This window comes from Balaenoptera physalus (assembly GCF_965194825.1).
Source record: "Balaenoptera physalus genome assembly, chromosome: 5".
NCBI classification, from domain to species: Eukaryota; Metazoa; Chordata; class Mammalia; order Artiodactyla; family Balaenopteridae; genus Balaenoptera; species Balaenoptera physalus.
This window is the reverse complement of record NC_138884.1, coordinates 25,068,275-25,093,677: the sequence shown is the minus strand read 5'-3', so window position 1 is coordinate 25,093,677 and position 25,403 is coordinate 25,068,275. Positions and strand designations below refer to the sequence as shown.

Below are 25,403 nucleotides of genomic sequence, written 5' to 3'. Positions count from 1 at the left end.
ACTCTGAGGGTTAAGAGGTTAAGAACTTGCTGGAGCAGATCAGGAAGGTAAGTCAGACAGATCAGAGCCAGGTAACATTATTTCTTCAAACTGTGAAGACTAAATAAATGCAACCAGGTATTTAAATGCATGGTACAGTGGTTGCACATAGTAGATGCCACATAAAAATGAATTAACTTTTCCCTTACCTTTATCTTCAGAGCATTCATAGAATTCTTTGTAAAGCCAGTGAACAGTGTGAATATTCTTCCCAAAACATACCTAGAAGTATTTGCATCTCAAAACTTTACCATGGAAGGGTAGGAAACACAGACTTCCCAAACCCATCCACAGATAAGGAGGAGGAACAAACTACTCCTTTCAGGAAACCTTCCCTCAACTAATGCAATGCTTTCCATATACCTGTTATGAGAATTAACATTCTCATTCCACACTGAAAGCGGTCCCCACAGTCTGTAAAACACTTAGAAACACTGAAATGTGCTAACAAAGTTGCTACATTAAGTTAAAGAATATCCTGACATTCAATTAAATTCAATAATTACCAATTTGCAAATCACTAATTAAGTTGTACTAAAGGCATTCTCAAAATTCTTTTAGCACTGAGTCCAAGATTCTGAAAGTATGTTGTTTATATTTTGCCTTTATTTTTATATATATTTACAAATGTGTCTTTCTGGCCTTAGATATTTTATATTATATCTTTTAAATCATTTGTTTAAGCATTAAGATGGTCAACGATCAGATCAACTTCATAGTTCTCTCTTATCATTAGATCCAATAAATCACGCGAGTTTAAAAACACCTAAATCCAAGAGACATATATGGAGCAGCACGTCAATTTTCATCCGAGTCTGTATATGTATATAAGTGCTTATAAAAAGTTAACTTGGGGGCTTCCCTTGGGGGCTTCCCTGGTGGTGCAGTGGTTGAGAATCTGCCTGCCAATGCAGGGAACATGGGTTCGAGCCCTGGTCTGGGAAGATCCCACGTGCCGCGGAGCAACTAGGCCCGTGAGCCACAACTACTGAGCCTGCGCGTCTGGAGCCTGTGCTCCGCAGCAAGAGAGGCCGCGATAGTGAGAGGCCCGCGCACCACGATGAAGAGTAGCCCTCGCATGCCGCAACTAGAGAAAGCCCTCACACAGAAACGAAGACCCAACACAGCCAAAAATAAATAAATAAAAATTTAAAAAAAAAAGAAATAAAGAACACTGATAAAGGTAATCATGCAATTAAAAAAAAAAAAGTTAACTTGGAACTCTTCTGCTCTCAAAAGGCTTAAAATTGCCAATGAAACAAACAACCAAAAAAATCTCAACAGGCTTGTTTAGGATTTTCCACAATGAACAGGTTGAATACAGGTTTTGGACCCAAATATGTTTAAGGCTTTGATTGGGATCCTACGGTCAAGTTGAGTCCACACAACTGTAGGAGCACCTTTCAAATCTGAATAATTAGAAAATCATTTTCCTACCAAGTAGCTAGAGTCAAGAGGCTGATTCTAGCCCCAACCCTGAAACCAATTGTGTGATGCTGAGTAAATCAACTAACCTCTCTATACATCCATTCTCTCATCTGCAAAGTAAGAAAGGTTTAAAGGAGGTCTTCATTCCCTTTTCTCTCAAAATTATGGTTACGTTGTATAGGTAGCTTAGTGAGAAGCAAGTTGGAGGAAATAACTTGAGGGTGATTGTCACAGTGTACCATGTGCCTTTTAGCTGATTTTATCAGTGATGGCCTGATAAACTGAGTAGGCAAGGGGATGAAGGAAACCCTAATTTACAGCATTTGCCAATTTCCGTGGTGTAAATATTCCCACTGTTGTCAATTTCAAGCTGTCTATGTGATGACACTGAACACAAAGTTGAGAAGAGATGGGCATATTTAGCTCTCGGGAACTGGTACAAGCGGGTTCCAGCACACAAATGACTCCATTCTCCAGATCTAAAGCTAGTCTCAAGCTGTAGATGAGAAGTACCCATTATCAATTTAAAATGATGCCTTAATAACAAACCAAACCAAAACAAAGCTTTCCTGGGTAACATTTTCCTATTTGGATGAAAAGATACACGGTACCCATTTGTTTTGACCTTGGGGAAATAAATGTGCAAACTAATATCCTTAAATGAAATGCACAAAACACATCTGTTTCACTTAGCACTAAAGTAGGTTGCAAGTTTGCAAATTCTCATTTAACACAGGAGCTCAAGTGACTCCTTTCACTCATATGGGCTGGAAATATATCTCTTAACATGCTACATTTACACAAAGTAAAGTTGGGGAACAACTTAAAGTTGGAGAAGTTTCAGATGAATAATTCAATTGAACATATTTAGAACTCTACAGAAGACAGTTCTTCCTTTCCTGAAAGCATCACTCAAAAATACCTTCTGTATTGAAAGATATTACCAGACCTTCACCATTTATATCATCAGCCATATTTATAGTACAGAGAGACTTTGAAGAAAAGACATATACCCTACCTTGAGTAGCCAGCAGAAAGCAGCCTATGAGAAAAAGGCTTACATATAGTAGTTTATTTCCAGGAGTGATTCCAGGGAACAAGAGCAGAGGATGGGAAATAATGTAACAGAGAAAGAAGGAAACCAATATTGGGGCGTTATCAAGCTGACCAATGCTTTAGGCAACTTTTTTTTTTTCATTCACACATTTAGCATATGCAACTTTAATCAACCAAAAGAAAAAGTCCCAAATGTACAAGTGAAAAAAAATTGAAACTGTTGACACAGGCTTAACTAATATCAGCTACTTTCATGTACAGTTGTGTAAGTTCAGAAACGCTATCCTATATGTATGTACAAAAGTTGTTTATACACAGGTCTGTACATAAGGGTCTATACATTTATTTCCTCAGAACCCTTAAGGTGCCACCTCTTGGTGAAGGCACCAACACTTCATTCACATGTCTTACAAAAAAAGACTGTTCCCTGTATTCAGGACTGACAACACTGCATCCTGTATTCAGACCATGTAGGCTCCACTCGATTGGTTAATAAGTTCCTTCCAACATAATGCAGACAACACCAGGTGCCTGGGTGCCCTTAAACAGCTTCACACAGACTGCTACAAAGTAAAAGCCCACAAACCAACATGAGATGAGGAAGCAGCGTCCTGACCAGGGTGCCACCATAATGTCCAGGCTTAGGCAAGCCTGCTGCCCTGCTCACTGTCGGTACTCCAGTTCATCTACACTGATGACTTTGGCGGGCGTGGAGGGCAGGGGCTGCTGTCGCACATCTGAGCCACGCCGTTTGGCAAGGCCCACGGGGGAGCTGCTCCTCTGGCTGGGGTGGTGCTCTAGCTGGGGGTGCACCTGAGGCAGGCCTGACCGGGCACATTCTGAGTCGGCGTCTGAACGCTGACAGCAGCTGCCTGGGGACCAGAGCCTGGAGGATGAAGAAGTGAGCGCTGTAGCTGCTGTTGCCTCATTGCCAGATGCAGAGGCGTCCCAGGACGAGGGTTTAGGAGAGGGTGACTAGTGGCAGGTAAAGGGTGAAAGGGTTGACCCAGGATTGGGCCAGATATTCCCTGTAAATGAGTCAGGTCCATCCCAGGAGGAAGCACACCAGCTTGGAGCAAACTTGGAAGATGCTGTGGATGTACTCCCTGGGCCAGCATCCCCAAAATTCTCACTATGCAGAAGTGCTTCAGAATTTTCTGTCCTATGGTTTGAATTGGGGGCATCTATTCACCACCTCTTCTACCACATTAGTCAATAGTTACTCCATAAAATACATGTTTTTAGATTTTACTACTTTACTGAGAGAGAATGTATATACATTATCCTGCACAGATTTTAAGTATATAACTTGATATATATATAAGTCAGTGGTTGCCTGGTGATACAAGTAGACATATATAGATAGATAGATATCAAATTATATACTTGAAATCTGTGCAGGATAATGTATGTATGTGTGTATTATATATATATAAATATATATAATACACACATACATACTCATGAAATTTCACCCACAATCATTACTTTAAACATTTCCATTGCTGCAAAAATTTCATCATACCTGTTTTCAAATCATCCTTCCCTCTACTTGTATCACCAGACAACCACTGACTTATTTAGGTCCATATGGTTTACTTGTATTTTCTAGAATTTAATACAAATTGAATCATAGAGTATACACTGCTTTTGTCTAGCTTCCTTCACTAAGCATAATTATTTTCAGGTACATCATTTTTGTTGCACATATTAAGAGTTTATTTTCCTTTTAATTAAGTGGTATTACATTATTTAGCTATCTTATACCTTGTTATCCATTCTTTTGTCTATGGACATTTGAATTGTTTCTAGTGTGGGGCTATTACAAATAAAGCTGCTATGAATATTCAAATACGAATCATTGCAGAGACATATACTTTTTATTTCTCTTGGTTTGTACATTAGATATGTGTTTAACTTTTTAAGAAAATGTTAACTCGTTTTCCAAAGTGGTTATACCATTTTACATTTTACTAGCAGCATATGAGAATTCCAATTGTTCCATATCCTGCTAACAGTTGGTATTGTCACCCTTTTTCATTTTAGCCATTCTAACGGATGTGTAATGTTATTTCATTATAGTTTTAAGTTGAATTCTTCAAATGGCTACAGATGCTAAACATCCTTTCATGTGCTTATTAGTTATTCTACTTTGATTACATGTCTGTTCAAATATTTTGTCAGTATTTTAATTAGGTTTTTTGTCTTCCTGTAATTAAAGGGCTTTTTCATGTATTATGAATATAAGTTTTTGTCTTGTGAAAATGAATAAAAGAAAATTTCATTTCAAATGAAATCAGAAAGCCCTGAAGAGGGATAAAGAGGATGTGGTATATATACAGTGGAGTACTACTCAGCCATAAAAAGGATGAAATCTTGCCATTTGCAACAAAATAGATGGACCTTGACAGTATTATGCTAAGAGAAATAAATCAGTTGGAGAAAGACAAATACTGTTGGCTTTTACTCATGTGAAATATAAAAAGCAAAGAAACAAACAAAATAAATTAACAAACCAAACCAAACGATGACAAACACGTAGATATAGAGAATAGAGTAGTGAATACTGGATGGGGTTGGGGGGGCGGTAAATGGGTCAGCTGAATGGTGACAAATGGAAACTAAATTTTTGGTGATGAGCACACTATAGAGTACACAGAAGTAGAAATACAATGTTGTAAACATGAAGCTTATATAATGTTATAAACCAAGGTTACCTCAGTAAAAATAATAATAATACATTTATTAAAGTTTTGTTATGTTCAGTTAAATCATGAGCTAAATTCACTGAGTATCTGAATGATTTCCAAATAAGGTAAAGCACTGAAACATTAAATACTGAACATAAGTTTATCCACTTTGGCAAGCTTTTACAGAGAAACTGAAGATTTTTGATTCTATTAGTACAGGTTTTGTGTCATGGTGAGAAATTTTTCTGTGAGAAAGCATTGGTGAATGGGTGAATGTTAATATGTGTTCTAGAAATTGTATAAAATTCCTAAAATTCTGATATGTCCTTGTGTGACATTATCAGTCATAATTTTAGTGACTATCTTAAATGCATGTCACAGAAATAACCAAATTTCCTTGCCAATTGCCATATAATGAACTCTCATCAGATCTTTAACCATTGCCATTTTTAGTCTTTTGTCATTTACAGACAGGTATTGTTTTATTCTGGCGCTTTTACAAAAGCATTCCCGCAAAAGTACTTTAATGTCAAGGAAATTTAAGGACAGGACTTTTGACAAGTATAGGCTTCTGAAAACTTTCAGATCATAAAACTGAACTGAGTAAGAATTTCCACAACTAATGGAAAAACTGAATTCAACAGAACAAATATTAATTACATGGGACTAAATGAACTGAGAAGGAGGATTATAATTTTTTATCATTTTTTTGTTTGAAAGAATGCTGGCTTCTTAATGGGTTTTTTTTTCAGATTTAAGGAAAACTTTTCTCTTAAGCTATCTATGACTTATGTAGACATTATGTAGACAAAGATAAAACATTTGTTTTTTTTTTTCTCTTCCTGATCCCTTCAAAATTTGGAAATTTGGAGCATTCTTTTCACAACAATATAGTTATTTACATGAATTCCATAAGAATTTATTCTCCTTGTAACAAGGCAATTAGAAATATTGGCTATATTACCAACGCTTTGACTGGAATATCACATATGAGAGAGGCATGCATAGACTCAGATATAACCAGATATCTTTAAGGAACTACTTAGACTTGGACTTGGACTTGGCTTCCTGGTCTTGAGAGGTTGTTAAGAGCTCAATCTGAGATTCCTTATAAAAAGTTCTAACAAAGCAGTCATACAAAGCGCTTATATGGCCCCTCACTATTATTGGTGCACTTAAGTAAATAAACAGGCGAAGTTCAATGAAAATAAATTAGTTTTACTGTCACTATCTTTGATAAAAATGGGGGCAATTTTGGAGAGAAAAATTATTTTCACACCTTTGTCTATGTTAGATTCTAATCCTGTTAATTGTCCTTGAGGTTTTGTTATCTACCTGTAAACTGTACTAGACCCTGAATTCTTCTAGTTTCCTCAAATATCTGGTTACAAATCTCCAAACTAACATTTCAATCACTAAGAACAAAGATTGCTCTTGAATATCCTTGGAAGGGACCGTATTAGGTCCTCCTCACTACTCAGATAGCAACCAAACTTCAGGGAATTGAACCTTAGATACACATCTTACAGCTGAAAAAGGCTCCATCTGACCTCGTGTACAAAAGCCGGAGACCTCCAAATAAAGTTGAGTAGGAAGAGAAGTAGCTGATATTGAGGTAGACTACTTCCTCTCAAAATGCTAGATCAAGACTTCATACTTTGGCTAAACATAAAACACTTTTTTCTTCCCTTTCTTTCCTTTACTCTGGCATTGACCTGGAAAGATGTCATCATCTGTATCTCTCAGGCCATTGCTAAGGGGAGGGAGGGATAACCTTTCAGATTGCTTGAACTGTCATCAAAAACTGATCTGTCCATGATGCTAGAGACTCCCTGGTCCATTTCCCTGTCTCTGATTAACACCCAAACTTGAGAAATTTTGTCTCCAGGCTTTATTAAAGAAAGGGATACAAGGTAAGAGTAACCAGAATAAAACTGCCTGTGTGACCTACAGACCCTTAAAATTATACTGGCCTCCATGACTGTTACCGTTCCAGTCCTGAGGCATAGATTCAGACAAGAACAACCCAGAGACATACATGACGCTGGGCTTGCCTCCATAGGGAGAGTCTTTCTCCCTTGCATCAGATCAAGTGCCAATGAATATGTGATCAGAAATCTTTCCCTAATATTAGAAGAGCTGGTCAATGCCACAGCCAAAGCAACAGCAGCCCAAAAACAATCACTTGACTCATTGGCTAAAGTAGTTTTGGACAACTACATAGCCCTTGATTACTTATCTGCTGAACAAGGAGGCATTTATGCAATAGTAAATATCACCTGTTGTACATGGATAAATGCTTCTGGAGAAGTAGAAATTCAATTACACAAGATCAGGGAACAAGCACACTGGTTATAACAAATTTCACCTGATTATCCACGGTCCTTCGATTTGTTCAGTTGGCTACCTTCAAGTCTAGGATCCTGGTTTAGAACCATCACACAAACTGGATTTGTCATATTACTTTTAATCCTGTTTTGTGTAATTATTTTTTAAGCTTTGTACCTATTGCCTGCCAAACCCTTATGGAAATGATGTACCCAATAAGGGGATGCTAGCTCAACGCTTTGAGATGATCTCCAATGCTTATGACCTTCATAAGATACAGACTTTATATGGGAAATGGCTGAGAGTTCTCCTTCCTACCCTTCCTTGTTACTCAGATGTGCCTTCAACAGTTCCAGTCTGTACACTTTTCCTCTGATGTGGGCCATGACAACCAGAAAAGGTCCTTCCTAACACCGAGGGACCAAACCACTAAATATGAAAAACCCAATTCTTGATTAGCAGTGTTTTCATGGAAAGATATTAATTAAAAGGGGAATGTGAAAATAAATAAAGGAAAACCTCATTTAAAGTGAAGAGGGAGCCCTCACACCTGTACTGCCTGCCACAGCTTAATTTACATACCCCAGCAAAAAGAAGGAAGATTTTCTTCCGGCCCAGCAACAGCTCAACCAATGATAAATTGTTACAAAGTAGCCAATGAGAAGCCACCACAACCCCACAACCCGCGACTCTCAGTCTCCTTCAATAAACTTTCATTCAAACCAGCCCCTCTCAACTTTCTCCCTTCCTCTATCAAAGAATGCTCCTCTCCTTTGTTCTCTGGACTTTCCTGTGGTTCACCTTATTACGCATGTTCCAAATTGCAATTCCTCTGCTATTTCCACATAAACTCAATTTTGCTGACTAAACGCTGACCTTTTTGTTTTAAAGGTTTACACAGTGATATAAGTTTTGTCAGTATTTTCTCCCAACTTGTGGTTTATCTTTTGTTTCTTTAATGATGTCTTTCAAAGAGCAAAATTCCTACTTTTGATGAACTTGAATTTAACAACAACAACAACAAATCTGTTTTGCTTCCTGTTTTCTGTATTTTATTTAAGAGACTTCTACACATACCAAAGTTACAAAGATTTTCTCCTAGGTTTTCCTCCAGAATTTTTATAGTTTTAGGTTGCCATTTAAGTCTGATCTACTTCAAGTTAATTTTCGAGTGTGCTGTGAAGTCAGTATTTACATTCAGTTTTATTCATACACATATCTAGTTTTTATTAAACCACTTTTTAATAAATCACTTTTATTAAAAAGACTTTCCTTTTGCCCCTGAATTATCCCATCACCTTCAAGTTGCAATACTTGTGTATAATTAATGCTTTCCTTCTTTTCTCTAGTTTTTATGTAACTGGATAACTATTATTCAGATAACTTGGCTCCGTTTAGTTTTTCACGGCATTCAGTTTCTGATTATGATGTTTGCATATTCAAGGCTTTATTGTTCTTCCTCCTTACTCTTACATACCTTCTTATACTCTAATCCTCCCAAAATACACTAACTGAATTTTGAACTCTAGATCCCTGCTTATTGATGATTTCATACTCTATCACAGTAACTGTGACAGTGGCACCACTGACACTTTGGACTGGATAATTCTGTTTTGTGTGGAGCTGTGCGCTAGAGGATGTTTAGCAGCAACCTTGGCCTCTACCCAGTAGATACCAACAGAAGCCTCCAAGTCATGACAACAAAAATGATTCCTGCGGGGCTAAATTGACCCCAGGTGAGAACCACTGCTTTACATCCATGTTTACGTTCATGAATTATTATGGTCAAAAAATGCATATGATTTGCCTAGAATTTTGGGGCAAAATCGTCAATAAAACATGTCATTTTTGAAGCTGGTATAGTCAATCCTCACTTTTAGCCAGTAACTAAGTTTTTCTATGGCTATGGATTAGCATATAACATAGCATGGGTTGTTGTCTTGCCTCCTTTCACCTAATAAAATTTGTTGGCCTCCATGAACAATAAAAACATAGCCTGAACATGTAATTTTTACCTTCAAGACTGTTACTTTAAGGGTAGCCTTACATGCTGCTATTCAAATTTATTTCACTTTTTACTTCACTTGCATTCTGAGGTAGGTTGACTAGGTGGTTCAACAAACGAAAATAAACTTGTTAAAGCTCATTGAGATCATTTTTAAAGCATTTTAAGAGAAAATAACTACATAAAGGAACATCTCTTCTGAGATATTAGCAGAAAAACTGACACAGGCCAAAAAATCTGAATATTTTGAAAAGTAGTTCTTTAAAGGTGGGTGGGGTGTTATTCTGCATACATAGTTATGGCGATAATGATCTTGCTTAATATTAAAAAGTAAAATTAAAAGATATCAAGCAAGCTATTCTCTGTTAGGCTTAAATTTTCAATTAATAATGAATCAATGTTCATAATCTTTGTTCATATGTCTTTGTGAGTTAAATAAGTGAAGCGTGCATTAACTAATTTGGTTCTTTCTGTATCTTAAGTGTTCTTACAAGTAAGAAGGATTTCTGAGACTGATAATAAGACACCATAATTATTTATGAAAATTTCTCACTCACCTTGCATATGCTTTTATGTACTTGACATATTTGAGACTCTAAACTGAGGATCTTGCCATTATAAACCTGCTTTTCTGTACATCAAGAAAAGTCTCAGCCAAGCATTTTAGAAATTAAAGTCTAAAATGAAAGTATGTAAAAAACATGTTTTGGGGGCTAAGAGGAAAACAAGGAAGAATTAAAAGATAATTCATAATTTAACCTGTATATGTCATGTGAGCATATCTTCTGTCTTCTAATTAAAGATTCAGGGGTTTGTATCAGAATTTTTGAAACTTAAGTATATTTCAGGAAACACTAAAAACAAGTAATTTCTTTTCAAAAACGTTTATAATTTGTACCATCTTAAAAAATGTGACTTGTTTATCATAAAAGAGAAGTGCTTTGTAATCATATTTAACCAATATTCTATTGTTATTTCTGTGCAACTTGGCTTTCTTGGTGTATTTTCTTGGAGTATTTTCTTGGAACATTTCCAAAAGGATAAACAGTGAGTAGCAACTGAAGCCAATAGAATCCATGAGTTTTATGTCCATTATTCTTATTGCTGATAGACAATCCCGAATGCTAACTATAAAAAGCACTTTAAGATTATTGTTTTATGAAGAAATGGAAACTATAAACCAGTTGTTTATGGCATTGTACAGGGATTAAAAATTCAGCTTTGAAAAGCAGTAAATCTGTGTTTGAATCCTAGTCCTGTCCTTTCCAACCTATGTGACTGTGGTGAGATTTCTTAACTTCCTGAGCCCCCATTTCCACATACGTCAAGATAAGGATAATAATATCTTCTTCACAAATTTGCTGGGACACAATGAGATGACTAGGGACTGGCACAGGAGGGCAATGTATTAAGCTGATATCATTTTTATTGTTATTTTTGCTGCTGTTGCTTTTATTACCATTCACAGTAGTACAAAAACTCTTCTACTTGAAGGGAGGAGTTTTAATTTATCAGAATGAAAGACACTTAAAAATTAAAGTCCCCAAGGGGCTTTTTATCATGGTTAGTATATGAAAAATATATGGCAGAATCCAGAACTTCGGTGATACTCAAGATGGTCTATCCACAGCACCCTGAGACAGCTCAGTGAGTTCCTCCCACACGATGCCTTCCCTTATCTCTGCAAGAATGTTCTTGATTCTTGCTGACATCCATCCATATGTCATCATAAACTTCCTACTCACTGCTGGGATTACACCCTTTTCTTTATTCATAAGCTTTCAAAATTCATGAAAACCCCAAAATCACTGTCAAGAGATGCAGGAAAATCTATCTTTTTGTCTGTTTGCAACAGAGATTGATTTTCTTATAACAAATAATTTTAAGAACTGATATTTTAATATGTATTTCTAAGATGAAATAAGTTAATTTACTTTGTCAACATCTTTATGAGGTGGATGAATGTTATAACTCTATTATCCGGAGGACTAAAATAGTGAACATAAGAATGCCAGTATTTCACCAAGTTAAAATGGCCTTCATGGGGCTTCCCTCGTGGCGCAGTGGTTGAGAATCTGCCTGCCAATGCAGGGGACGCGGGTTCGAGCCCTGGTCTGGGAAGATCCCACATGCCGCGGAGCAACTAGGCCCGTGAGCCACAATTACTGAGCCTGAGCGTCTGGAGCCTGTGCTCCGCAACGAGAGAGGCCGCGACAGTGAGAGGCCTGTGCACCGCGATGAAGAGTGGCCCCCGCTTGCCGCAGCTGGAGAAAGCCCTTGCACAGAAACGAAGACCCAACACAGCCATAAATTAATTAATTAATTAATTTTTTAAAAAATTTAAAAAAAAAAACCAAGCTCATCCTTGAATTTGCTATGGGAGAAGCTTTTTTAACTGGTGATTTAAGTTCTTTAAAGGTTATAGACCATTCAGATATTTATTTTCTCCTTCATTAGTATCAGATTTTATATTTATTATTTCTTTTCTTCTTTTTATTCTATTAATTTTAAACTCCTTAGGTAAGATGCTTACCTAATTAATTTCAAACTTTCTTCTTTTATAATAAAAATATTAAGGTTTTATATTCCACTCTAAGTATTGCTTTGGTTGTATACCAAACACTTGAATATATAGCTTTTACATTATTCTTAAAAATATTTTCTAACTCACTTTATGGTTTTTACTCATAAGATAAAGCTTTTTTTAATTGAAAGATAAATGTTTTTTTCTGGTTTTTGTTGTTTTTTTAAAATTAATGTCAATGTGGTCATATAATGTGGTTTGGTTGCTCCTAATCATTTGAAATTAATGAGATAATTTTGCAGAAGTTCCATATATTCTGCAGATTTAAGTTTCTGTACATATCCATTAGACAAAGCTGGATGTTTTTGTTGTTCATATTATGAGTTAACACACCTGAGTTAAATGCACAAACAAAAACTTTATTCATTCAGTTAATTACTATTTGCCTGCGAGATGTTACTGCAATAAGTATTCAGTTAGTTCCTACTATATGATTCAAGCTGTGCTCAATGATGAGAACCATAAAATATTTTACTCCACAAATAGTTATTAACACTTTTGCTTGGTATTTTAATGGGAGAGGCAAATAACATAAACAAATATATACAGTATTTGGTAAGTGATATAAATGCATGTTAATTCAATCACAAAAGTGGGATTAAAAACTTCGGAGAATCCAGGTCTTCCCAAAACATTGTGCTCTTTTAAACTCTCTGTGAGCCTCTTAAGTGGTGTCAGAAGCACAGTAATGAAGTAAGGGAACCTGGCACTTTACCAGTATTCATTACAAGAGACTTATTTTGCTGATTCATTCTTTTATTCAGATGTTCACATTATTTACTCTATTTAATTCATTTACTAAGATGCTATTACATATCAGATACTACTTTAGTACTTAAAAAACTGCTTTATTCCATGCTTACCATTGCCCTAGGCCACAGGTCTTACCCTTAAGGAGTAAGGAGCACACAAACTCAAAAAGGGAAGGAAATATAATCAGGGTTCACACAGCTAGAAGGTGAGATGGTTTAGTTTAAACCTAGTTCTTTTGATCACAAGTTCCCAGAGATGTGTAGCATAAATGTTGAACAAAAAATAAAATTTAGATGATATTACAGCCATTCTATATACTTTTCAAACAAGCCTTATGCCGCACCTAACTTCAGGTTTCCCAAGAAATTCTTTTTACAATATAATCTCTAATATCATTAAAATGTTTATACCTAACTCAACCCAACTATGAATACTGATAAATGAGTCTTCAATGCTCTTCTCAGTATAGAATAGCTGCTGGGGGGTTCTGGGCAAAGAATGCTGTTGTTTGCAGTTCTTAGTATTTTGATTACCAGGAGCCCAAAAGCTCAGAGCAGCAATTTAATATCTGAAAACCAACTATAGTAGATCAAATGTTCCTTTTTATAATGGTATCTCCAGAAAACATCTATAATGAAAGTTATCTGGGTTGAGTTTCTGGTGTGCCTATGAAAAAAGTTGTTAAACACTACCTGTGAAAGGAGAATTATCTTTTGATACTAACTACAAATTTTAATGCAATTAGATTTGCTAAGTCATTCAGCAAGCTCCTCTCTCTACTTTGCCATTGAATGTGTCTCAAAAATATGAACAAAGATCCTAAAATTCAGTTATATAGACATTTACTAAATGTATATAAAAGGATATGGTGGGTGAGCTATACTGGTTTTCTCAAATCTGAAACTCTATTCCCTGTTAAGCCATTAACTATCTCTAACTGAATTTTCAGAAGAAATACAGTGATGCATTTTTCACCCTCTTCTCCCTTTCTCTTTCTCTCTCTCTCTCTCTCTCACACACACACACACACGCACCACAATTAATATTTGAAAAACTCACTTTGTGCACTGCATAAACTCCCTAATAGTCTGAAATACACATTACCTCTTTCCTAGGGATACAACCTGAGTTGCCTGCCCTAATTCATTGCCAAAAAATTAAACTACATTGTAATATAAAATGAATTCATTATATTTTATGAGAAAAGATTGATGTTGAAAGTAAAAGATTGACTTATTTTTATCTTCTCTGAATTTCTCTCCTTGCATTTGATCCAAAACAGTCACCAGAAAGTTATTTAAGATAAATTAAATTGAGGTAATGCCACCTATTCTGTTTAATTTTACTGAAATCATGAGCGCTAAAGCAAATGCCACTGGCTGCCAGATAAGACTTCCTAAAACACCACTATATTGTAGTCTTTTCTTTCTTAAGAACTTGTTTCCCTGCTTCCTACATATATCATATATATCCACATATATCATATACAAACTCCTTTTAAAAATCTGATTGCCATCTACAGACCATAGTTTTCAATGATTCCCAGTGTTCAACCCAGTCACCTTTTTCATTTCTAGCCCCGTACCTCTCCATAAGTTTTACTGGAAAAAGCAGGGAAAGTATTTGCAGTAGAAAATAATAAAAAGATAACCAATATTCCACAGTCCCTGAAATTCCTACCTGCCACCTACTATGGCCACAGACACCCTTTCTTTACACTTGTCTAGTCAGTACACAGAGACTACAGACAGTCACATTCTTTTACTAACTGGGATTTTGACTCCAAACCCCTAGCTTCCTGGGACCACATACGGATCATGAGAACTCTGAGAGATAGGATAAGGAAGGAATGGAGAGAAGGAGATACTTTTTCACCACATACACTTTAAAGCTCAGAATCTCAAAGATAAATCAATGAGCAGAATGCAAAGGAAAGGAAAACTTGCCCTCAAATGCTATACTTTATCATCCTTTCTTGAGTCACATCAAAAGCTCTATCTTCTACTACTATGGCACAGTTTTCTCTTTTTCTTCGAGAGAGGTAAAATAGCCTTGAACAACCTAAGAAGAAAAGTGTATAGCAACAACTCCTATTTTCCCTTTGAAGGCAAGTTAAAAAAAAAGTTACATTATATGAAATTTTCATCAAGATGTTAGTTTTCCATCCATGTATTCATTTAACAAATATTCATTGAGTACCTACTATGTGTTCGGCTTTGTTCTAGGAGTTCAGGATATACTAGTGTGGAAATAAACAAAGACCAACCAAAGGAGTAAAGCAACGGCTGCTTATTCGGAGCTTGCTAGAGTAAGGGAGTCAGCCGCCGTCACCTGTCACCTGCACTTTGGCAGAGATTCAAAGACAAATGGAAAAGTTTTATCGTGTTAAAGGGGAAGGCTTCAGGTGTGCCCTGATTGGAAGCTGTTGGCATGGGGAAGCTACAGGTGGGCCAACTAGAAGCAGGGCATCCTCTGCGATTGGTTAGGGGTGCATATTTGACTTTCTATGGTTGATTTTAAGTTGGAAGCAGGGACAAAAATTAGGGAAGCTGTCAATTATTAATCAGGTCCTGGCCATGTTGGGCTGATTGTTGCAGAAGTTATTGTTTAGCTTCCTAGACTGTCACTAGAGGTAACAATCAGGCTTTCTGCAAGTGTGACTTATTGCAGGTGGGCTTCCTGGGTTGTTTATTATAGATAAGATTGGTTTCATAGGCAGTTTGCTGCAGGTTGTAGGTCAAAGTTCTTTTTTTATATATGGTCTGACCATTGACCATTTGTATGTTCAATCTCTGAGCAGTAAACAAACAAAAGTCCTTGTAGAGTGTATGATCTACAAGGGATATTACACTGAATATAATTGGTAAGAAGTATGCAGTCTTTTCTTTAATTATTGGCATCTCACAATATGGACTTTATTATGTCCATATGTAATATTAAAATATCCATTCATTCGTTTAAAAATATGTATTGATCACCTACTATGTGCCAGGAACTATTGCAGTCTGTAAAGATTCAGTAGTGAGCAAAGTCCTGCCCTCATTGAACTTACATCTGATTAAAGGGACACAAATAATAATCATAATAAATAAAATAAGTTTTGTTTTTTAGAAGGTGATAAATCTTATGAAAATAAAAAAGCAGAATAGTGGCCAAGATGGCAGAGTAGGAAGACCCTGAACTCACCTCCTCCCATAGGTACACCAAAATTACAACTATTTACAGAGCAACTATCAATGAAAATGATCTGAAGACTAGCAGAAAAGATCTTCTATGAATAAAGATATAAAGAAGGAGCCACAACAAAATGGGTAGGAGAGATGGAGATACAGTATAGTCAAGACCCGCACCCCCAGATAGGTGACCCACAAACAAAAGGATAATTAAAATTGCAGAGGTTCTCCCCGAGGAGCGAGGTCCACATCAGATGCCTCAGGCCAGGGGTCCTGTACCAGGAAAATAAGCCCCAGAACGTTTGGCTTTGAAGGCCAGTGTTCCCATAGCTGTGGGAACTAGAGACTCCACTCTTAAAGGGACCACACAAAATCTCACATGCTCTAAGACCCAGGGCAGAAGCAGCAATTTTAAAGATGTCTGGGTCAGATCCACTTGCTTGATCTTGGAGAGCCTCCCAGAAAGGCAGGAGGGAACTAGGATCCTCACCCTGGGGATATAGATGCTGGCAGCAGACATTTTGGGGAGCTCATTTTGCCATGAAGACACTTGTGCTGGCAAGCGCCATTTTGAAATCCTCCCTCTAGCTTATTAGTGCTGGAGCCCGGCCCCACCCACCAGCTCGTCAGCATCAGTCCTGGGGCACCCGAAACCAAACAGCCAGCTGGGTGCAGACGCAGCCCCACCAACCAGCAGGCCAGCTGCCATAGGAATCCTTGAGCCCCCATCAGCCCCAGGACCCAGTCCTTCCTACAAGAGGGCCCAGGACCCAGCACTACCCACCAGTGGCCAGTACTAGCCCCAGGACATCTGGGGCTCCACAGCCAGCCCTTGGACTTGGACCCATCAACCAGCAGGTCAACACCAGCTCTGGGACACATGGATCCCGCAGCCAGAGACCCTAAGACCCAGCTCTGTCCACCAGTGGGCAAGCACCAGCTCCAGGAACACCTGGCCCCAGCCAAGCCCACCAGGGAATAGTTACAAGCCCTGGACCACTGTGGACCTACAGCCAGCTGTGTCAAGACACAGCTTATCCACCAGCTGGAAGGCACCACCTCAGGATGACCTGGGCTCCAGCCTTGGTCACCAGTGGGCTGACACCAGCTCCAAGACACCCTGGACCCACAGCCAGCCATGTCAGGAACCAGCCCTATCCACCAGCAGGTGGACTTCAGACCCGGGGCACCCCAGGACATGGCCCTATCCACTAATAGACCAACACAAGATTTGAGACATGCCCCCCCCCAGGGCTCCACAGCCAGCCAACTCATGACCTGGCCCCACCCACCAGTGGCTGGCAGCTTCTGGCCAAGGCAGGGCCTGGCAACCAACCAGACTTGGGTTCAGCCATGCCTACCAGACTACACACAGTAGTCAGCTTGCCACAACAGAAGGGCCCATGCAGCTCGCATGGAGGGCACCCTTAAAGCATATAGCTCTGGTGACCAGAGGGGAGTGTGCTGCTGGATGCCATAGCACGTTTCCTATATAAGGCCACTGCTTGAAAATCAGGGAACATAACCAACCTACCAAATACATAGAAATAGAAACAGTAAATTAGGCAAAATGAGGTGACAGAGGAACATGTTCCAAACAGAGGAACATGTTCCAAACAAAGGAACAAGATAAAACCCTAGAAGAAGAACTAAGTGAAATTGAGATAAACAATCTACCTGATAAAGAGTTCAAGGTAATAATCATAAAGATGCTCAAAAAATTTGGGAGAAGAATGGATGAACACAGTGAGAAGTTAGAAGTATCTAACAAAGAGTTAGAAAACATAAAGATGAACCAAATACACCTCAATAATACAATAAATGAAATTTTAAAAATACACTAGAAGTAATCAACAGTATATTAGATTATACAGAGGAATGGAACAACAAACTGGAAGACAGAATAGTGGAAATCACTAGAGCAGAACAGAAAAAAGAAAAAAGAATTTTAAAAATGAGGACAGTATTAGAAACCTCTAGGACAACATCAAGCATACTAACATTCACCTTCTAGGGGTCCCAGGAGGAGAAGAGAGAGAGAAAGGGGCAGAGAACATATTTGAAGATGTAATAGCTAAAAACTTTCTTAACCTAGGAAAGGAAACAGACATCCAGGTCCAGTAGCACAGAGAGTCCCAAACAGGATCAACCCTAAGAGAAGCACACAAAGACACATTGTAATTAAAATGACAAAAATTAAAAATAAAGAGAGAATATTAAAAACAGCAAGGGAAAATCAACAGGTTAAATACAAGAGAACTTCGATAAGGCTATTAGCTGACTTTTCAGCAGAAACTCTTCAGGCCAGAAGGAGTTATAAGATATATTTAAAGGGAAAAAAGGGAAAACCTACAATGAAGAACACTCTACCTGGAAAGGCTATCATTCAGATTTGAAGGAGATATCAAGAGTTTTACAGACAGGCAAAAGCTAAAAGAGTTCAGCACCAAGAAACCAACTTTACAAGAAATGTTAAAGGGACTTCTCTAAGCAGAAAAGAAAAGGTTACAACTTGAAATATAAAAATTACAAAAGGAAAACTCCCATTGGTAAATGCGAATATACAGTAAAGGTAATCGATCAACTACATATAAAGCTAGCAGAAAGGTTAAAAGTCAAAAGTACTGAAATCATTTATATTCACATATAAGTAGTAAAACCATTTCTATCCACATAGAAAGATCAAAGCAGAAACAAATGAAATAAAGACTAAAAAGAAAAAAAAACAATAGATAAACAAAATTGATAAATCTTTACCCAGACTCAAAGGAAAAAACAGAGCAGGCAGAATTAAATAAAATCAGAAATGAAAAAGAAGTTACAACCAACATGACAGAAATACAAAGGATCATAAGAGATTACTGTGAACAATTATATGCCAATAAAATGGACAACCTAGAAGAAATGGATAAAATTCTAGAAGTATACAATCTCCCAAGACTGAATCAGGAAGAAAGAGAAAATATGAACAGACCAATTACCAATAATGAAATTGAATCATTAATTTAAAAAAAACCTCTCAACAATAACAAAAGTTCCAGACCAGAAGGCTTCACAGGAGAATCCTACCAAACACTTAGAGAAGAGTTCCCCCATCCTTCTCAAATGATTCCAAAGAACTGCAGAGGAAGGAACACTTCTAAACTCATTCTATGAGGCCAGAATCACCCTGATACCAAAACCAGACAAAGATATCACAAAAAAATAAAAATTACAGGCCAATATCTTTGATGAAAATAGATGCAAAAATCCTCAACAAAATATTAGCAGACTGAATTCAACAATACATTAATCATCCTTCATGAGTAAAAGGGATTTATCCCATGGGTGAAAGGATGGTTCAATATCCACAAATCAATGTGATACAGCACATTAACAAATTGAAGAATAAAAATCATATGATCATCTCAATAGATGCAGAGAAAGCTTTCAACAAAATTCAACAAGCTGGATATAGAGAGAACATACCTTAACATAAAAGCCATATATGATAAGTCCACAGCTACCATCATACTCAATGGCAAAAAGCTGAAAGCTTTTCCTCTAAGATCAGGAGCAAGACAGAGATGCCCATTCTTGCCACTTTTATTCCATATAGTATTGGAGGTCCTAGACCCAGCAATCAGACAAGGAAAAAAAAAAAAAGTCATCCAAATTGGAAAGGAAGAATTAAAACTCACTGTTGGCAGATGACATGATACTATACATAGAAAATACTAAAGATACCACCAAAAAACTACTAGAACTCATCAATTAATTTGGTAATGTTGCAGGAAATAAAAGTAATATACAGATATCTGTTGCATTTCTATCATTAACAGTGAACTATCAGAAAGAGAAGTTAAGGGGAAAATCCCATTTACAATTGCACTAGAAAGAATAAAATACCTAGGAATAAATCTAACAAGGAGGTAAAAGACCTGTAACTGTAAGACACTGAGGAAAGAAATTGAAGATGACACACAAGATGGAAAGATATACTGTGTTCATGGATTAGAAGCATTAACATTGTTTAAATGACCATACTACCCAAGACAATCTATTGATTCAATACAATCCCTATCAAAATACCAATGGTATTTTTTACAAAACTAGAACAAATAATTTTGAAATTTGTATGGAAACATAAAAGACCCCAAATAGCCAAAACAATCTTAAGAGAGAAGAACAAAGCTGAGGTATCATTCTCCCTGATTTAAAGCATACTACAAAGTTACAGTAATCAAAACAGTATGGTACTGGCACAAAAACAGACACATAAATCAATGGAACAGAATAGAGAGCCCAGAAATGAACCTACACTTACATGGGCCATTAATCTACAACAAATGAGACAAGAATATACAATGGGCAAAAATACAGCCTCTCCAAAAAAGGGTGTTGGAAAAACTGGACAATTACATGCAAAATAATCAAGCTGGGCTACTTCATCACACCATATACAAAAATAAATTCAAAATGGATTAAAGACTTAAATGAAATACCTGAAAACTTAAAAGTTCTAGAAGAAATCATATTCAGTATTCTCTTTGACATCGGTCTTATCAATATATTTTTTTGGGATATTTCCCTTCCTCAGGCAAGAGGACCAAAATCAAAAATAAATACATCAAACTAAAAAGCCTCTTCACAGTGAAGGATACTATCAACAAAATGAAAAAGCAGGCTACTGAGTGGGAGAATATATTTGCAAATGATATATCTGATAAGGGGTTAATATCCAAAATATACAAAGAACTCATACCACTCAACATCAAAAAAAACAAGCAATCCAATTGAAAAATACTCAGAGGAACTGAATAAACGGTTTTCCTAAGCAGACTTATACATGGCCAACAGGCACATGAACAGATGCTCTATATCATTTATCATCAGGGAAATGCAAATCAAAACCACAATGATATCACTTTACACCTGTCAGAATGGCTATTCTCAAAAGGTAACAAATCACAAGTGTTGACAAGGATGTGGAAAAAATGGAACCCTCATGCACTGTTGGTGAGAATGTAAATTGGTGCAGCCAGTATGGAAAACAATATGGAGATTTATCAAAAAATTAGAAATAGAACTACTATATCATCCAGCAATTCCCCTCCTGTGTATTTATCTGAAGAGAAAAAAAAACACTAATTCAAAAAGATATATGTACTCATGTGTTCATTGCACCATTATTTACAATAGCCAATAGACAGAAGAAACCTAAGTGCTCATCAATAGATGAATGGATGAATAAGATGTGGTATATATGTATATACAATGGAATATTACTCATCCATAAAAAGAATGAAATCTTGCCATTTGTGTCAGCATGGTTAGATCTACAAGATATTATGATAAGTGAAATATGTCAGAGAAAGGCAAATACTACACATTTTCACTTATATGTGGCATCTAAATAAAAACACAAATGAATAAATATAACTAAACAGAAACAGAGAGCAAGCAGGTTGTTGCCAGGGAGGAGGGGATTGAAGGAGGAGAGAAATAGGTGAGGGAGATTAAGAGATACAAACTTTCAGTCATAAAATAAATGAGTTACAGACATTAAATGTAGAGTGTGGGGAATATAGTCAATAATTATATAATATCTATGGTGACAGATGGTAACTGTACCTATTGTGGTGATCATTTTGAAATGTATAGAAATTTGAATCACTATGTTGTGTACCAGGAACTAACATAGTGTTGTAGATCATTTATACTTCAAAAACAAACAAACTCATAGAAATAGATATCAGATTTGTGGTTTCCAGAGGCAGAGGGGGAATTAGAGGAAGATAGTCAAAAAGTACAAACTTCAAATTATAAGATAAATAAGTATTAGGAATATGATGAACAACAGGATAAATATAATTAACACTGCTGTACGATACATATGAAAGTTGTTGAGAGTAAATCCTGAGTTCTCATCACAAGGAGAAACTTTTTTCTTTAATTTTGTGTCCATATGAGATGATAGAGGTTCACTAAACTTACTGTGGTAATAATTTCATAATGCACATAGGTCAAATCATTATACTGTACACCTTAAGCTTACCCAGTGCTGTATATTAAATATATCTCAATAAAAATGGAAGAAAAAAAAGAAAAAAAGGGTAGTGGAAAGTGCCAAGGAGAAAGGTTTAAGAGTGTAAATAGAGCTACAGGGTTTGCAAGTGCAAATAGGTTTGAATCAAGGCTGACTCCAAACACAAAAAGACCTTTGAACAAAGACATGAAGGCAGTGAAGGTGAAAGCCATGTGGATATCTAAAGAATGAGAATCTAAGACAAATGGAACAGTCAACACAAAATCCCTAATTGAGAACATTCCTGATGTTTTTGTGAAACTGCAAGAAAGCCAGTGTGCTGGAATGAGCGAATGAGGGGGAGAAAGTGAATTAGGAGAGGAGAAAGCCAAGATAAGTTGGGGGTAGATGTCAACACTATATTTCACAACCTTCTATTATACTTCTTTCACCAATCACGGGAATGATAATTAATAAATGTAGATTGTCCAGGTCTCCTAGCTAATAAATAGCAAAACTTAGATGCAAACTCAAATCTGTCTGACTCCAAAAATCAGTGCTCTTTCCACTAATTAGGGCTTATGGATACTTAATAGCCAAGTCTGTTAAAAGAAAAACTGAAATAAATAAATAAACAAAAGATTTTTTTTTTTAACTGATACCTTATTTACTGATCTGAGAATTGAAATCTATCCTCAGTCATCTACTTGATTTATATCAGCCTTAAATTTGTCACTTCTTTACTTAGCTGACTTCTGTATCTGTCCAGCAATTGGGTATTTGGAAATGTAATCTCTCACAAGCCTACTTTAATACTAATCTGAGCATACATATTTAGGAAGGCTAAATAAAAATAAAATGAAATAGTTAACTAAATATCAGTGCCTGAGAATGTTCACCTTCTCAGAAAGCATTAACATATGGCAGGCTCTGTGATGTAAGCACACAACATATTAACAATCCAAAAATCTTTAAAGGGAAATCAAACTTTTTTTTCCAAAAGTAAAGTTATTCACGTCAGAGCCGTTTGAGTTAGACCCACATGGAAAATGGGAGTAGCAGGGGAGTCTGGAGCTGATGTATCCATGGGGAAAACTGGAAGACCAGTTGAATTAGAGCAAGCAGAAGAAATACACAAACACACTGCCATAGCACACTGTAGGTCAGACAACAGCAGCGAAGGCATCAGTACTGAATTGTTGGTGTCTTGCCCACCCTGTGATGAAGGGAACTTTACTGTTCTCATTTTACAGAGGGTAGGCTGAGGCACTGAGTAAGGCATAGATCTCAATTACAAAGCTGTGACTAAGACCCATCTCGTTGACTGTTAGTGTTTTCTACAAGATCACATAGCCTTCCTGGATGGTTTCATTAAACTAATTCTGATTTGAGCTCTTCATGCTGGCTGACTTCAGATTTTAAATATAGATAAACATTCATAATAAGGGTGAATGGTTTTAATTACCAAAACTAACCCTTGGAGTATTGTACTGGCCAAAGAATGCTTCCTCACATCTGGATCTGTAAGGAAACAGGAAAACTTCTTCATCCTTTTCCTACTCTTTAGGACTCTACACACCATTTTCCAGTAGTTCTGAGTTAGCCAAAAATAACTTCTTATTGATTTTATCAGTTGAAATCCATTGATAGCACTGTACCTTCTAATAGTTTTTCTTCACCAAAACCACCAGGTGGAGGCTACAGTTGTACTGCTCTGTCAAAATGAATATGGGCTTAGTGGCAGCTACTGAAACGTCTGGGTAAACATAATAGGATGTTATTCAAATTTAATTTGAATCATATAACCCCAAAAGCAAAAGCCCCTTATTCTTCAGATAGGTCATTTTATGAATATTACATAAAGAATATCTCTTAAAGGGTTATTAATGTGAGTTTGGTGTCTGTACTTATGTACATGGCTTTACATAATGTGGTTCCAACAGTTATATCTCATATTTATAAGAATCTGTATTTTCAGTGGGAAAAGTACTTACCTTTTTTAAAATTAGAAGAAATTCTATCCCATTGCCAATTCTTCTCAAAAGTGTTGCTGAAATATTTCTTTCCCTAAAAATAGGAAAAATGAATTACTTAGCATCAAAGAGGGGTTTGGATTTCCTCTGTGAACTCTCATGTTTGACTTAATTGGGTGGAGGAGGTTTTTTAATATAATTAAAGCTATAAAATATCATTAAGGGGGGTCTGGGCAAGATGGCGGAAGAGTAAGACACGGAGATCACCTTCCTTCCCACAGATACATTAGAAATACATCTACATGTGGAACAACTCCTAGAGAACACCCACTGAACGCTGGCAGAAGACGTCAGACTTCCCAAAAGGCAAGAAAATCCCCACGTACCTGGGTAGGGCAAAAGAAAAAAGAAATAACGGAGACAAAAGAATAGGGATGGGGCCTGCACCAGTGGGAGGGAGCCGTGAAGGAGGAAAGGTTTCCACACACTAGGAGCCCCTTTGCGGGCGGAGACTGCGGGTGGCAGAGGGGGGAAGCTTCGGAGCCACGGAGGAGAGCGCAGCCACAGGGGTGCGGACGGCAAAGCGGATAGATTCCCGCACAGAGGCTCGGCGCCAAGCAGCACTCACCAGCCCGAGAGGCTTGTCTGCTCCCCCGCCGGGGCAGGCGGGGCAGGGAGCTGAGGCTCGGGCTTCGGTCGCAGGGAGAGGACTGGGGTTGGTGGCGTGAACACAGCCTGAAGGGGCTAGTGCGCCACGGCGAGCCGGGAGGGAGTCCGGGAAAAGTCTGCAGCTGCCGAAGAGGCAAGAGACTTTTTCTTACCTCTTTGTTTCCTGGTGCGCGAGGGGAGGGGATTCAGAGCGCCACCTAAACGAGCTCCAGAAATGGGCGCGAGCCGCGGCTATCAGCGCGGACCCCAGAGACGGGCATGAGACGCTAAGGCTACTGCTGCCGCCACCAAGAAGCCTGTGTGCAAGCACAGGTCACTCTCCAGACCGCCCCTCCCGGGAGCCGGTGCAGACCGCCACTGCCAGGGTCCCGTGATCCAGGGACAACTTCCCCGGGAGAACGCACGGTGCGCCTCGGGCTGCTGCAACGTCACGACGCCTCTGACGCCGCACGCTCGCCCCGCCTCCTCCGTACCGCTCCCTCCCCCCGGCCCGAGTGAGACAGAGCCCCCGAAGCAGCTGCTCCTTTAACCCCGTCCTGTCTGAGCGAAGAACAGACGCCCTCAAGCGACCTACACGCAGAGGAGGGTCCAAATCCAAAGCTGAAACCTGGGAGCTGTGTGAACAAAGAAGAGAAAGGGAAATTTCTCCCAGCAGCCTCAGAAGCAGCGGATTAAAGCTCCACAAACAACCTGATGTA

At 37.8% G+C, this 25,403-nt stretch overlaps 1 protein-coding gene across 1 annotated transcript in view; it reads right to left on the bottom strand.

Moving 5' to 3' along the window:
• The window catches only part of BANK1 (B cell scaffold protein with ankyrin repeats 1), a 498,899-nt gene extending 474,306 nt beyond the window's left edge, over positions 1–24,593 (bottom strand). Inside the window, exon 1 of the mRNA XM_082462342.1 lies at positions 24,058–24,593. The gene's annotated coding sequence lies outside the window, so the exon portion shown is untranslated. The remainder of the gene's footprint in view (positions 1–24,057) is intronic.
• Between the last annotated feature and the right edge of the window lie 810 nt (positions 24,594–25,403).